Source organism: Oncorhynchus gorbuscha, linkage group LG21 (assembly GCF_021184085.1).
Source record: "Oncorhynchus gorbuscha isolate QuinsamMale2020 ecotype Even-year linkage group LG21, OgorEven_v1.0, whole genome shotgun sequence".
Taxonomy (NCBI): domain Eukaryota; kingdom Metazoa; phylum Chordata; class Actinopteri; order Salmoniformes; family Salmonidae; genus Oncorhynchus; species Oncorhynchus gorbuscha.
The window spans coordinates 51391152-51407296 of record NC_060193.1 but is presented as its reverse complement, the minus strand read 5'-3'; the positions used below and the strand labels follow the sequence as shown (position 1 = coordinate 51407296).

The 16145-nt window shown below is 43.6% G+C and overlaps 1 protein-coding gene across 6 annotated transcripts in view; it reads right to left on the bottom strand.

Annotated features, from left to right (window-relative positions):
- LOC124008634 (beta-1,3-galactosyltransferase 1-like) overlaps positions 1-16145 on the bottom strand; it is a 130202-nt gene that overhangs the window by 30486 nt on the left and 83571 nt on the right. For 2 of the 6 annotated variants that reach the window (XR_006834123.1, XR_006834124.1), the window contains exons 3-4: positions 3823-3970; positions 3365-3379 (exon numbers count right to left, since the gene is read on the bottom strand). The exons of 1 other annotated variant lie outside the window; for it this stretch is intronic. The gene's annotated coding sequence lies outside the window, so the exon portion shown is untranslated. Of the gene's footprint in view, positions 1-900; positions 3380-3822; positions 3971-16145 lie in introns of those variants that run through there. 3 more of the 6 variants (XR_006834125.1, XM_046320102.1, XR_006834126.1) reach the window with 2 other exon arrangements.

The window sequence follows — 16145 nt, the reverse complement described above, 5'->3', positions numbered from 1 at the left end:
AATGTAACCACGCCTATTTCTATTGTTCCATGATGAATACTAGTAGATTCAAAAACATGAGCTGGCGCACACCCAGAAAAATGTGTTTGTGTGGAGGTGCTGTCTAACGGTGAATAAACTATAAACTATCAAAATAAAGGAAGTAGCACATTCCATGTATAATCTCCCAGCATTAAGTTGCTGGGAGTGGGGCCTCCCGGGTGGTGCAGTGGCTAAGGGCGCTGTACTGCAGTGCCAGCTGTGCCACCAGAGACTCTGGGTTCGCACCCAGGCTCTGTTGCAACCGGCCGCGACCAAGAGGTCCGTGGGGCAACGCACAATTGGCCTAGTGTCGTCCGGGTTAGGGAGGGTTCGGCCGGTAGGGAAATCCTTGTCTCATCGCACACCAGCGACTCCTGTGGCAGGCCGGCGCAGTGCGCGCTAACCAAGGTTGCACGGTGTTTCCTCACATTGGTGCGGCTAACTTCTGGGTTGGATGGTGCTGTGTTAAGAAGCAGTGCAGCTTGGTTGGGTTGTGTATCGGAGGACGCATGACTTTCAACCTTCGTCTCTCCTGAGCCCGTACGGGAGTTGTAGCGATGAGACAAGATAGTAGCTACTAAAAATATTCGGATACCACGAAAGTGGGCTAAAAAAATGTAATAAATAAAAGTTGCTGGGAGTTTATTTTGATAGTCTATGATGAATACTAAACATAAAAATAAAAAAATTTAACCAGGCAAATCAGTTAAGAACAAATTCTTATTTACACAATGACGGCCTATCCCGGCCAAACACGGACGGCGCTGGGTCAATTGTGCACCGCCCTATGGGGGACTCCCAATCACGTCCGGATGGGACACAGCCTGGATTCAAACCAGGGACTGAGATGCAGTGCCTTAGACCACTGCGCCACTCGGGAGCCCCTAAATGTAGCTCTATGATCAAATATCATGACAAACATGATGTTTGATATTCTTGTGTCTATCCTGTTTGACTCAAATCAGTACGAGAACACACTTTTAGGTACATTTGTGATATAGTTTGAATACCTCAAAGACTGGTCCCCAACAAGCTCCCCCTGAAAATCCCCCTGAAAATCAAGCTAGATAGCAGATACTAATACCTTGAGAAAAAAACAGCCGGCAGGCCAACACACTACAAACGGAACACTTCAAGACACCCACTTGTTACCAGACACCATGATCTTGTTCAAAAACTCTTGTTTTTGTTACTTTGTTAGTACTTTTATTTGATTATTTTATGATGTGATTATTTGACTTTGTTACTTATATCTTAACACTAAACAAATACACTTGTCTCCCCTTACTCCCCCCAGTATGTCCTCTCCTCCTAGGCTGTAATGTGACGGACACCTCCCAGTGTGTCTCATCCAGAGGCTGTAACGTGAAGGACACCTCCCAGTGTGTCTCTCATCCAGAGGCTGCATGGTGTTGGAGAGATTGTGTACCTGGAGCTCGAGGCCCAGGTAGGGAAGGATTCACTACTGTTCTCTAATAACTCTGAAAACGTACAGCTCAAAACACTCTCTGTCGCTTTTCCAAACTAGATTATATTTGTGTGTGTGTGTGTGAGAGATAAGAGGGAGAGAGAGAGAGAGAGAGAGAGAGAGAGAGAGAGAGAGAGAGAGAGAGAGAGAGAGAGAGAGAGAGAGAGAGAGAGAGAGAGAGAGAGAGAGAAAGAAACAAATTACAAAAATGTTCATTGCCATAGAACAAATCAGTGGAGACAGTCGATGAGGAAAATAACCAAACCAATAATGCAAGCGAAGATAATATCCTAGTTTAATAAAAGTTCGCATCAAACACATCTTTTAATTAACAAAACACTTTTTTTCCCCCAGCGATGCCAATGTGTGGAACTGGTTTTAACCCTAGTGACTCAATGTCATGTTTTCTATCCATAACGACAGTAGAGGACAGTAGCCACTCTTCCAAGATGTTCAAAACCATGACAACGGCATACTGTAAGAAGAGCAAATACCACACTGTTAAAGAGCATCGTTCCTTGCTAATAGAACTGTGATGACTCCAGACATTGCAGGGTGGGTAATTCTGATTGGTTCTCTGTTGGTTCTACTGGCCTTGCCGAGCAGCCCTCTTTCGAAGCCCTCTTTTCAACATTCAACGGCACACTGAGCAATATTGATTGAGATAGTTGGGTAGTTTGAACATTAAAGAGCCTCAAAGTGGTTATTTGAAGACTGACACCCCCTGCCCAGCACAGCACGCATAAAGACACAGATACACACCGACAGTTGCTTTTAGCCAAACAGTCTCAGTCTGTGAGCCATAAAAGCATAAGATTCCCTTCAGACATATGGCCCGTCAGTGAGGGGTGTTACCAGGACTCTATAGGTCTCTACTGCATACACCCCAACTTAACCCTTGTTTGACACTCTCAGCCACTGAATAGTAATCAGTGTACTATTGTGCTTACACACTTTATATGCCTCAACTGTATATAAACCCCTTGTTAACCCTTGGTTGACACCCTCAGCCTCCTGGCAGTAATCACTGCAATGTTGTCACTCACACACTGACACCTACATGCGTTACTAAGACCCCTGCCTCACTGTGGAAAGAGTGTGAGATCGATCTGGATCCAAGCTGAATTGAACCATTATAATGAGGGCAATTTCCTAGGAAACTGCAGGAGAAACAAATCTCCTTAAATCACTACCCACACAGCAGCCTATAATGACCATATAATGGAGGCCTCCAGTGCTCCCACTCGATTTGGACTGAGTATAAAGAAATCATATTTGCACGCCTTAAATTATACACCACCATTTTTTAAAACGTTTTAAAATGACTAAGCAACCATTTATTAGAAATATTGCAAGTGTTATTGCAAAATCAACCATAGTTACAGGCTCTAGCCTGAACAGTGTTAAAACATGTAATGTGCTATTTAAAACCTCTCTCTAGGTAAATCTCCAACACGGTTGCCTAAACAATAGAACAAGGAATATCCAATATCTCTTATTCAACGTAAACCCTAAGTCCTACTTAAGTAAAGGGAAGTCGAGCATCACGTCAGTATGAGGTCGCGGAAAGTATTTTTCGTGAACATAGATGACAATTAAAGAGAAAGCAGACAGTGAGAGAGTGGGAGAAACAGCGGGTGTAGAGAGAGGTATTTGGAGCGGATCGGTGCCGGAGCGCCGGTGTTCGACTCGCTTCTAAACATTAGCATCATCAAAGTGAATATTTAAGAGACCGAATTAAGAGAATAAAGCATATGCATGACAGAACCCATGACGCGTAAACCTTAGCAAAGGGCATTAGTGTGGGAGAGAGAAAAAGATAGATTCAGATAGAGATAAAGAGAGAAAGGATGTGCGCCGTGCATGCAAGCAAACCTTAGCTTCCCCTGTCTGAGTGAGAGAGAGAGAGAGAGAGAGAGAGAGAGAGAGAGAGAGAGAGAGAGAGAGAGAGAGAGAGAGAGAGAGAGAGAGAGAGAGAGAGAGAGAGAGAGAGAGAGAGAGAGAGAGAGAGAGAGAGAGAGAGAGAGAGGTGAGAGAGAGAGAGAGAGGTGAGATTTAAGCACACATCAAATCTATTGAACTTTTACCAATCAAAACAATGAATTACACTGTAAATACCGAATTTTATAACAAAGCTGACGTTTGACAGTCAGTGCAATCCAAAGCTGCATCAAGGATACTTCTTTAGAAAAGGCTGAATTATGTTTTCTAAAATTGTAGTCTTCAGGCCATGAAAAGAAAATGAACAAACAGAGAGCTTTTCATTTTCTACAGTGCAAAATCTTTGAAGAAAAAAAAGTGGGAGGTATTTTATTTTTTGTCTTCTATCTCACCTTAAGGTATAGAGCTTGTCATCAAAACGTAATCTCTCACTGGTCCTGCAGGGAAAACAACGGACAGCCTTGACCTCAATCTTTCAGACTTCTGGCTTGTTTCCTTCAGCCCCTAGACCCTTCTTCTACCCCTTTGGTGTTCACAGATCTGAAAGAAATGGATAGGAGTAAGCAAGAAAAATGATGATGACTCCAACTCCCCCATAGGCTAAGTGGAGTTCCTCTGCCATTATCTCTTACCAAACCAATCCTTTAATATCTGTGAACCTCTGTCTCTGATTGGCAATTACTATTACCCTGCAATTACTCTTCAATTCAATGAATAGCTTACGATCACTATAGACATTACAACACTCCTATTCTGACAGAGGCACAGTAGGCTGCTCTGAGGAAAATAGGAATGAATACACCATCCAAGGATTTTAATCAGTGTAATTAGTAAATGGTGCACAATAGAAAGAGTATAAATGACAGTTTATCTTCTTGTAGAGTCTCCATTGATGTGTCACCAGGTGGTTGTGGGTAAATTGGTGAGATGGGTAAATTGGAGAGATGTAGACACTAGATAATACATGAAGCACTTTATACCATAAATTACCTGAAGTCTACAAAATAAACTCTTTGTCGTACCTTTCCAAGCTCCCATTTGACAACAACTACAGTACGTTCCAATTATGATGTGAATTCAATCAGGCTAAAGCGCCACCATGGCATGTTGTACAGTACAAACAATATAGGGATACAGAGAAGGAACTCTGAGTGAACTGTTGAACTTTGGTGCGTTTCGTCAGTGATGAGGGACTCTGCGTTAGTAATGTGATTTATGGTAGATGGCAGATCAGAAGACAATTTCTCCAGGCATCTCTTTGTACTGTATGTGTGTGGGCAGATGTAGGATACTGTGTGTGTGTGTGTGTGTGTGTGTGTGTGTGTGTGTGTGTGTGTGTGTGTGTGTGTGTGTGTGTGTGTGTGTGTGTGTGTGTGTGTGTGTGTGTGTGTGTGTGTGTGTGTGTGTGTGTGTGTGTGTGTGTGTGTGTGTGTGTGTGCGTGTAAGAGAGAGAGAAAGAGACTGCCGTAGGTACTTGTGTGTACAATAACTTTTAGTGTCTGTGTGTTCTTGTGTTTTTGTGTGCGCGTGCTTGTGTGCGCGACATAGTGCGCTTATGTATGACTTCGCAGTGTTCACAGGTCCGCGAGTGGGAAGAGAAAAAACAAGTGGGCTGGGAGAGGGAGAGTGTGTGGATTGCATGGTGCCAGTTCTTTGGTTTTAGAATCTAAATTTGGATTATTTTCAAAACCATTAGTGTCACAGTGCTCTTTGTTTGAGGTCAGAACAACTCGTTGAGGTAAAGCATTTTGAATGATTTATCCTTCTACTTTTTAAATGATCTTTGGTCATAGAGATTGACGAGTATCTAGCAAGGGAACAAGGATAAACTACAAACAGAACATCAAGATGGTAATGGGTACGTCTACCTCGCTCTCAAACATGCATCCTTCAACCAGACACACGGTAGACGAAACTCTGTCTTACTCTCTCGCTCTCATTTACTCTCTCTACCAACCTGTCTATAACCCTGTTACCATGGTGATAATGAAGACAAATTGATAATAAGTACAGTAAACACACCTTGACCACAAATCTAAATGACTAGATAGATACCATAGGTTTCCCAGCCAATTTTCTCAACCAGATGTTGATTGGCTATTTCTCTCAAGATCCATGACATAACAATATCTTCCATACCATCCCATGGAATACACCATACATACATATCTACCACACTACACATATTTCTCTTTTTCTCATGAAATGTCCCAGATAATACTGACAAATCTGGTTCTTGGCCCATTTTCTGCATTCAACATTCCTATACATAATTGGGTTAGTGTACAATAACTGTATGCAGCTTCAGGATGGTTCAAAGACTCTGTTCCCCCTCCTCCCACCCCGCCCGTCCCCCAGTCTCCATAGATGGGTTGGTTGTTTAGCAACGAAACCGAAGCGTGCGCAACTATGGGACAAAACAGACTTACTGTAGATTGTTGACAACATGTAAACTATATTTAGTGTCCAATGTTGTTGGCTCTCGAATACATCGTCACAGTTGTTGGTTAGCTAGCTAGCCAGCACATTTTTTTGCCACATTAACGTAGACATGACATCAGCCAAAACACCTAATAACAAGATGGTATCAAGAACAACTTAAAACTAGTTGAAATGAGCAACCTGCAATTCTCCACAGGGACTTCTGCCCCATTGAATCGTGTGTATCTCTTCGGAGATGTTGTCAGCTAACCCGTCTATAAAGTCGAGCAGTGATGCGGTGACAGAGGGGGAAGGAGAGGAGGACGATGTCACCATGGGACAGGAACTAATTACGCTTCCATTATCCTACAGTTCCACTGTCTGCATAGCATTGAAAGCTTACACCCTCATAGAGTACTGTGCTCTGCTAGCGGGGTGTCTGTCAGTGTAAATCCTCAGAGCACAGCTGCATGGATATACTGCCATTTAGGTAGACACCCTGTCGCCATGGGGATAAGAGTGATGTAGGCTGGTCATTTTATTGGATATTTTTCATTCGGTTAGTCTTGCCTTACCTCTGCTCAGTGTACACTCCTGTATTAGTAGTTCTAAGGCAAGCACAACATAGTAAACTTGACCAAACTGAATAGCTGAATATTGAATAGGCTGATGCAATAAGGGGCTTGTGAAGCAAGAGTCCCCACTTTAAATCTTTGTCATACTTCCTATTATTATTATTTGGAATGCTACTTCTCTTATACTGTTTAAGCTAGAAACACAATTCCGACTTTAAAATGTTCAGAGTGGTCAGGACCAGTGTGCTTGCATACAACTTTTTCATATATATTTAATACTTTTCAACTCCCAGAAATCCAACATACCATTCACAGGCAACAATGCAACTTTTGACAAAAATCTGCTAATTTGACCCCTCTCACAAAACGTGAGAGCATGTGAAATCTTCCTCTGCTTCTCTGCTATTCCAATCGGAACAAAAATAGCTGCTTCCAATCTACCAATACAGCTGTTTTAGTAACCTCATTAACAATTTCCCCCAAAACTTTTTCACAAACAACTGAAAAATGACATCTTGGTCTACTGCTCTGGTATTAAAATGACCTGGAATCAGAACAGAATGATCTACTACCAATCAAAAGTTCCAGCTGTTTGTCTGAGTTTAGAGTGACGAAAAGTAGCTAGCTAAAGCCAGCTAACAGCTCTCTCTGTTTTGTCATTGAGCGGCCCAAACGGAGCCGTTGCTATGGACACTCACACACACTTAAAGGGTATGACATCTTGGTTTAATTCTGTTCTATTTAAAGCTGGAATCAGAAAGTAATTATCTTCTACCAATCAACAGTTACAGCTGTTTGTCGGAGTTTAGAGTGACGGAAAGTAGCTAGCTACCATCAGCTAACAGCTCTCTCATGTCTTGTCATTAACTATATAAATGTGCGTAAATGTGCATAAAATAACTTACCAACAGTAATTCTTAAACCGTTCAAGATAGAGACCCCAAACCAACTTTCACATGTTCAGGGTATCTTAACTTCAAGTTCTTAAAACCGTTATTAATAAGGATTAGCCCCTTTGTTTCTATTTTCACATAACTGCCTGTAACTCACGTCCTGAAGCAAGGATATGCATATTCTTGATACCATTTGAAAGGAAACACTCTGAAGTTTATGGAAATGTGAAAGGAATGTAGTAGACTATAACACAATAGATCTGGTAAAAGATAATACAAAGAAAAAAAGCGTTATTTTGTATTTGTTTTGTACCATCATCTTTGAAATCCAAGAGAAAGGCCATAATGTATTATTCCAGCCCAGGTGCAATTTAGATTTTGGCCACTAGATGGCAGCAGTGTATGTGCTAAGTTTTAGACTGATCCAATGAACCCTTGCATTTCTGTTCAAGATTTTGTATCAAGACTGCCCAAATGTGCCTAATTTGTTTATTAATAACATTTCATGATCAAAATTGTGCACTCTTCTCAAACAAAATCATTGGTATTATTTCGCTGTAATAGCTACTGTAAATTGGACAGTGCAGTTAGATTAACAAGAATTTAAGCTTTCTGCCAGTATCAGATATGTCTATGGCCTGGAAAATGTTCCTGGGAAAAAACTCACGTTTTAAGTAAGAAGCACCACCTCATGTTGTAAGTATCATGTTTGTCGGAGTTTAGGGTGACGAAAAGTAGCTATCTTATGTCAGTTAAAACAGCTCTCTCATGTTTCGTCATTGAGCAGCCCAAACGGAGCCGTTGTTATGGATACCAGCACACGCAGAGGAGCTCATGGGGCAGCACAGGAAGCTAGGGACAGACAGGGAGGGACAGAAGTTGATCCATCCTTAGTTTTCCACTATCACAGCCATTCAACTATGTAACTGTTTTCTTCCTCTCTGGCAACTGAGTTAGGAAGGATGCCTGTATCTTTGAAGTGACAGGGATTATTTATACACCATCCAAAGTGTAATTATTAACTTCACCGTGCTCAAAAGGATATTCAATGTCTGCTTTTCTATTTTTACCCATCTACCAATCAAATCCAATTGTATTTGTCACATGCGCCGAATACAACAGGTGTAACAATAGCGAGGCTATATACAGTAGATACTGGTACAGAGTCAATGTGCGGGGCACCGGTTAGTTGAGGTAATATATACATGTAGGTAGAGTTATTAAAGTGACTTATGCATAGATGATAACAGAGTAACAGCAGTGTAAAAAGAGGGGCATTGGAAAACCTCCCTGGTCTTTGTGGTTTAAATTCAGTGCTCGACTGAGGGACCTTACAGATAATTGTATGTGGGTACAGAAATTATGTAGTCATTAAAAAATATAATTCAAACACTGTTATTGTACACAGAGTGAGTCCATGCAACATAATATGTGACTTGTTAAGCTAAGCTTAACTTCTAAACTTATGTAGGCTTGCCATAACAAAGGGGTTGAATACTTATTGACTCAAGACATTTCAGGATTTCCTTTTTAATGAATTTGTAAACATTTGTAGACACATCATTGCACTTTGACATTTTCGGGTATTGTGTGTAGGCCAGTGACACAAAATCTCAATTGAATACATTTTAAATTCAGGCTTTAATACAACAAAACTTGAAAGAGTCAAGGGGTGTGAATACTTTCTGAAGGCACTGTAACGGCTTTGCTTTAAATAGTAAGGTACATTTGTTTTTTACTTCTTCCACTACCACAAATATACTTTTAAAAGCAAGCCCCACAACCATCTAGTTATCTAGTTATTGTTTTACCCTTCATAAAAGTAGAGTTTGTACATTTTGGAATTGGAAAACATGTTTGTGTTCAGCCAAAAAAGACGAACACTATCCTGCTTTTAAGCGGTACATTAAACTGCAACGTGGACAAAGGTCAAATGGACATTAGAGCCTTCATGAAGTGGCCAGTAAAAGCACTCAACGCAGATTTGCCTACAGAATGTGCACTTGCTCTTACTACGAGTCAAATAAATGCTCCCAAAAAAGAACACAATATCCATAATTTGATTCAGAGACAAAAAGGGCCTTGGGGGGTATTTTATCTAACGTTATCAGAGAAGAGGATTCCAAAGTACTTATTTCTTTATCAGGCTAGTTTCCGAGGCACATGTTTTATATATAATTCCTGAAGATACATCTATGTGTTTAGCTGTTCTACTTTCCTCTCAGTCTATTGTACAGCCTGAAGAGGTACAGATGCTCTGATGTATCTATTACACACCATCCTCAAGGTCTGTTCAGCAATACATCCATTCATTCTACTGACAGACAGTATTAATACAGGAAGACAGGTTACCTTACACATGCTAACATTGTAGCTTTGTCTTTATGTTCACTATAGACCTACAGTAAAGCACACGTCCAATCTGTTTAAATCTTCCCTAGACCGTACCATATACTACCTTGTTGTCATTGTACCTAATGATCATAGGGCGTGATAATATGTGCAGGGGGCACGTCTCACCATTTGGCAGCGTGGGGAAATGTACCTTTGTTCACTGCTTCGTCCGTAACAGACCACATAAGACTTATCAAATATGACGGAGCATAAAGTCAGCCTGGAGCAAACGGATGGTGTTCCGAGCACGACTGTGGCCCATGACAAATTGGGTGATGACAATCGTCTTATGAAATTGAGCGTGTGTGTGTGTGTGGAGGCCAGATCATGCTGAGCTGACATGCCCCTGTGCTGTGAGACTTACGGGCCGGGGACAGACTCACATTTGACTCATGGCACTGATGGCAAAACTAACACACACACTGTACATACATCAGGCGTGGGCCAAGGTTTCACTAGGTTTCACTAGGCAAACATGGGGGGAGCAGAGAGAATCCAATGCAAACAGGTGAGAGCTGAGTAAAGCCAGCCAAGCTGGTGTGGTTCCCATTCAGTGAGCCTTTGATACCTAGGTCCATCCCTGTCAGTGCAGGTCCCATGGTGGTACTGTAGTGCAGTACAGTAGCAGGATAGGGCTATCAGTGCAGGTCCCATGGTAGTAGAGTCCTGCATGGGTCAGTTATTTGGAGCCACACCCGCCCCCAGCCTAACATCAGGACCAATTTTATTCAGAGAGCCGACCTGTTACTCGCCAATTACATGAATGTATTATTCTTTTATTTATTTAAAAACAAGTAAAATGAAGGGGTGGATCAGCTGTAATATTGCAGACAGATTGTTGCTTCCATCAATGTAACTGTCTGCATAATTTCCTATCCCCCGTATATTTTTTGTGTAATTATATATATCCATATAAGTACATACATACAGTTGAAGTCGGAAGTTTACAAACACGTAGTTTGGAGTCATTAAAACGAGTTTTTCAACCACTACACAAATTTCTTATTAACAAACTATAGTTTTGGCAAGTGGTTAGGACATCTACTTTGTGCATAACACAAGTCATTTTTCCAACAATTGTTTACAGACAGATTATTTCACTTATAATTCACTGTATCACAATTTCAGTGGGTTAGAAGTTTACATTCACTAAGTTGACTGTGCCTTTAAACAGCTTAGAAAATTCCAGAAAATTATGTCATGGCTTTAGAAGCTTCTGATAGGCTAATTGACATAATTTGAGTCAATTGGTGGTGTACCTGTGGATGTATTTCAAGGCCTACCTTCAAACTCAGTGACTCTTTGCTTGACATCATGGGAAAATCAAAAGAAATCAGCCAAGACCTCAGAAAAAATATTGTAGACCTCCACAAGTCTGGTTCATCCTTGGGAGCAATTTCCAATGCCTGAAGGTACCACGTTCATCTGTACAAACAATAGTACGCAAGTATAAACACCATGGGACCACACAGCCGTCATACCGCTCAGGAAGGAGACGCATTCTGTCTCCTAGAGAGGAACGTACTTTGGTGCAAAAGGTGCAAATCAATCACAGAACAACGGCAAAGGACCGTGTGAAGATGCTGGAGGAAACAGGTACAAAGCATCTATATCCACATCGACAACCTGAAATGCCACTTAGCAAGGAAGAAGCCACTGCTCCAAAACCGACATAAAAAACCCAGACTACAGTTTGCAACTGCACACGGGGACAAAGATCGTACTTTTTGAAGAAATGTCCTCGAATCTGATGAAACAAAAATTTAACTTTTTGGACATAATGACCACTGTTACCTTTGGAGGAAAAGGGGGGGGGGCTTGCAAGCTGAAGAACACCATCCCAACCGTGAAAAATGGGGGTGGCAGCATTATGTTTTGGGGGTGCTTTGCTGCAGGAGGGACTGGTGCACTTCGCAAAAGAGATGGCATCATGAGTGGGGAAAATATTGAAGCAACATCTCAAGACATCCGTCAGGAAGTTAAAGCTTGGTAGCAAATGAGTCTTCCAAATGGACAATGACACCAAGCATACTTCAAAAGTTGTGGCAAAACATTTTAAGAACAACAAATATTGGAGTGGCCATCACAAAGCCCTGACCTCAATCCCATAGAACATTTGTGGGCAGAACTGAAAAAGTGTGTGCAAGTAAGGAGGCCTACAAACCTAACTCAGAGACACCAGCTTTGTCAGGAGGAATGGGCCAAAATTCACCTAACTTAATGTAGGAAGCTTGAGGAAGGCTATCCAAAATCTTTGACCCAAGTTAAACAATTTAAAGGCAATGCTACCAAATACTATTTGAGTGTATGTAACAGATTCTACTTTTGGGAACAGAAAACTGTATTGAGATGAAATATTTTATAAATGACAAAATTAGCAAAATGTCAGCCAAAATCCATATTGTTCTATCTTCTCCCACTGCCGGCTTGTGGGCTTCCTCTCACTACCATATTTGGTAGTGAGTGGAAACGCCAAGTGGATGCTTCACATTTATACATCTGGCGAAATATCTGTCTCATTGTTCTATCTGTGGCGGTACTGCTGACTGAGGCATTGGGCCGGCTCTGAAACAGTTACAGTAGGGAGAATACAACTGCATAATGCCTTGGGGTATTAATATTGTAAAGACCTGCCCGGGCTGACAGACGCTAGCTCTGAAATATCTGAGCCGTTAAGGGGAAAAATCTAAAATACCTGAGCTGACATGATGAAAATCCTTGAGCAAAGAACTTACCCTAATTTGCTACAGGGTCTTCGTACTAGTATGACTGACCCTGTAAAAAACACATTTCACTGCACCTATCCAGTGTACCACATGACCAAAGGTACGTGGACACCTGCACGTCGAACATCTCATTCCAAAATCATGGGCATTGATATGGAGATGGTCTCCCCTTTGCTGCTATAACAGCCTCCACTTTTCTGGGAACATTGCTTTGGGGAATTGCTACCATTCAGCCACAAGAGCATTAGTGAGGTCAGGCACTGATGTTGGGTGATTAGGCCTGACTCGCAGTCGGCGTTATAATTCATCCCAAAGGTGTTTCGATGAGGTTGAGATCAGGGCTCTATGCAGGCAAGTCAAGTTTGCTACGCGTTTCAGCACCCGGCGGTCCCGTTCTGTGAGCTTGTGTGGCCTACCACTTCGCGGCTGAGCCGTTGTTGCTCCTGGACGTATCCACTTCACAATAACAACACTTACAGTTGAACAGGGCAGCTCTAGCAGGGTAGAAATTTGACAAACTGACTTGTTGGAAAGGTGGCATCCTATGACGGTGCCACGTTGAAAGTCACTGAGCTCTTCAGTAAGGTCATTCTACTGCCAATGTTTTCCTATGGAGATTGCATGGCTGTGTGCTCGATTCTATACACCTGTCAGCAACAGGTGTGGCTGAAATAGCCGAATCCACAAATTTGAAGGGTTGTCTACATACTTCTGTATATAGTCTATGGAAGTATGGTAATGTTGTCATGCATTGTATTACAAACACACATTACCTCTAAACCCAGATTAAAAAGGCTAGAAGAATTAAGTCTCTCTCTCTCAGCCCTGCGTTCTGTGGGTAATCCATGTTTTAATAACTCAAGGTGAGTTGGTGAGCCAAACTACATTATCCCCCAAGGAAATCACTTCTTTAGCACCTACGGGGCACCTTTGATTTTCCCCTATAGATTCGGACTCCCTTGGACCCTTCTCTCCTTCTCTCACGTCCTCATCCCTCCTCTCATATCCCCGTCTCCTCTCTTGGCAGCGTTGGCTCTGGAGTCCTTTTTCATTTCAACTTCAATTACCGCTGCCTTCAAGGCAGGAGTCCCTCCGCACTGCGCATTTTCAGGTGTCTCTGAAAGACGATCCTCGCTCTCTCGCAGCGCACACACTGATAATAGCATACACACACACCAAAGTCCCCCCCCCCCGCCACACACACACACACTCTACTTTATTTTTTAATGTGAAACAGAAAAGGTGCAGTGCCAGCGTGGGGGACTGAATGAGCCAGGGTGTTGGGTGTAATCCCTCTCATAATGCCCTTCACCTCTGCCAGGACATGATGTCATCAATGAACCTGCCGAGAGGTCAGCAGGACTAATGACCAGCACAGCAGCCTTGAAAACATTGTGTATTATATCCTGAAAGACGTTCAGAAGGTCGAATGGTGAAGTGGTCAAACGGTATTAAGGTGGTTGTGCTAGAGTGTCACGTGTGAATTCATGTAAAAGTCTGTGAAATACGGCCATATGACCAGATGGTCAAGCGATCGTATGGTCAAGTGTCCAGACGGTCATGCCAGAGTGTTACGCATGTGATGACAGAAGGGGGTGAAAGGTCAGCTGTGGGCGTGTAAAGTGGTTGCACCGTCCTCCGGTGTTCCTGTCACAGACACACATGATGCCTGGGGGGTTGGAGTGGGGCCAGGCGGTGTTGCGAGCCTAGGTTAGCCAAGTCAGTGCAGAGCCAGGAGGTGAAAACAATAGCCATCTTGTGAATGTCTGGAGGTCATGTTGAATCTGACCCCTGTGATGATAGGTGAGAGCAAAGGATGTCTCATGGGAAACTAGAGCCTTGAGTTTGGCATTCTGCTATAGGCATTCTGCTATGGTGGGTGGACGAGGACTGGTTCACCTCTGTCTCCAGGGGCCCCTGGGGAACGTAGACCTTGCTGAGACCTTGAGCTATTCTCTCTGCTCGACACTCAGACACGCACACATTCACACTCGCAAACAAGGATATATACATGCACACAATGGTACAGTCCACACTTGTAGCACATCATTTACATTTACATTTACATTTAAGTCATTTAGCAGACGCTCTTATCCAGAGCGACTTACATTTACATTTTACATTTAAGTCATTTAGCAGACGCTCTTATCCAGAGCGACTTACAAATTGGTGCATTCACCTTATGACATCCAGTGGGACAGTCACTTAACAATAGTGCATCTAAAACTTAGGGGGGGTGGGGTGAGAGGGATTACTTAACCTATCCTAGGTATTCCTTAAAGAGGTGGGGTTTCAGGTGTCTCCGGAAGGTGGTGATTGACTCCGCTGTCCTGGCGTCGTGAGGGAGTTTGTTCCACCATTGGGGGCCAGGGCAGCGAACAGTTTTGACTGGGCTGAGCGGGAGCTGTACTTCCTCAGTGGTAGGGAGGCGAGCAGGCCAGAGGTGGATGAACGCAGTGCCCTTGTTTGGGTGTAGGGCCTGATCAGAGCCTGGAGGTACTGAGGTGCCGTTCCCCTCACAGCTCCGTAGGCAAGCACCATGGTCTTGTAGCGGATGCGAGCTTCAACTGGAAGCCAGTGGAGAGAACGGAGGAGCGGGGTGACGTGAGAGAACTTGGGAAGGTTGAACACCAGACGGGCTGCGGCGTTCTGGATGAGTTGAAGGGGTTTAATGGCACAGGCAGGGAGCCCAGCCAACAGCGAGTTGCAGTAATCCAGACGGGAGATGACAAGTGCCTGGATTAGGACCTGCGCCGCTTCCTGTGTGAGGCAGGGTCGTACTCTGCGGATGTTGTAGAGCATGAACCTACAGGAACGGGCCACCGCCTTGATGTTAGTTGAGAACGACAGGGTGTTGTCCAGGATCACGCCAAGGTTCTTGGCGCTCTGGGAGGAGGACACAATGGAGTTGTCGACCGTGATGGCGAGATCATGGAACGGGCAGTCCTTCCCCGGGAGGAAGAGCAGCTCCGTCTTGCCGAGGTTCAGCTTGAGGTGGTGATCCGTCATCCACACTGATATGTCTGCCAGACATGCAGAGATGCGATTCGCCACCTGGTCATCAGAAGGGGGAAAGGAGAAGATTAATTGTGTGTCGTCTGCATAGCAATGATAAGAGAGACCATGTGAGGTTATGACAGAGCCAAGTGACTTGGTGTATAGCGAGAATAGGAGAGGGCCAAGAACAGAGCCCTGGGGGACACCAGTGGTGAGAGCGCGTGGTGAGGAGACAGATTCTCGCCACGCCACCTGGTAGGAGCGACCTGTCAGGTAGGACGCAATCCAAGCGTGGGCCGCGCCGGAGATGCCCAACTCGGAGAGGGTGGAGAGGAGGATCTGATGGTTCACAGTATCGAAGGCAGCCGATAGATCTAGAAGGATGAGAGCAGAGGAGAGAGAGTTAGCTTTAGCAGTGCGGAGCGCCTCCGTGATACAGAGGAGAGCAGTCTCAGTTGAATGACTAGTCTTGAAACCTGACTGATTTGGATCAAGAAGGTCATTCAGAGAGAGATAGCGGGAGAGCTGGCCAAGGACGGCACGTTCAAGAGTTTTGGAGAGAAAAGAAAGAAGGGATACTGGTCTGTAATTGTTGACATCGGAGGGATCGAGTGTAGGTTTTTTCAGAAGGGGTGCAACTCTCGCTCTCTTGAAGACGGAAGGGACGTAGCCAACGGTCAGGGATGAGTTGATGAGCGAGGTGAGGTAA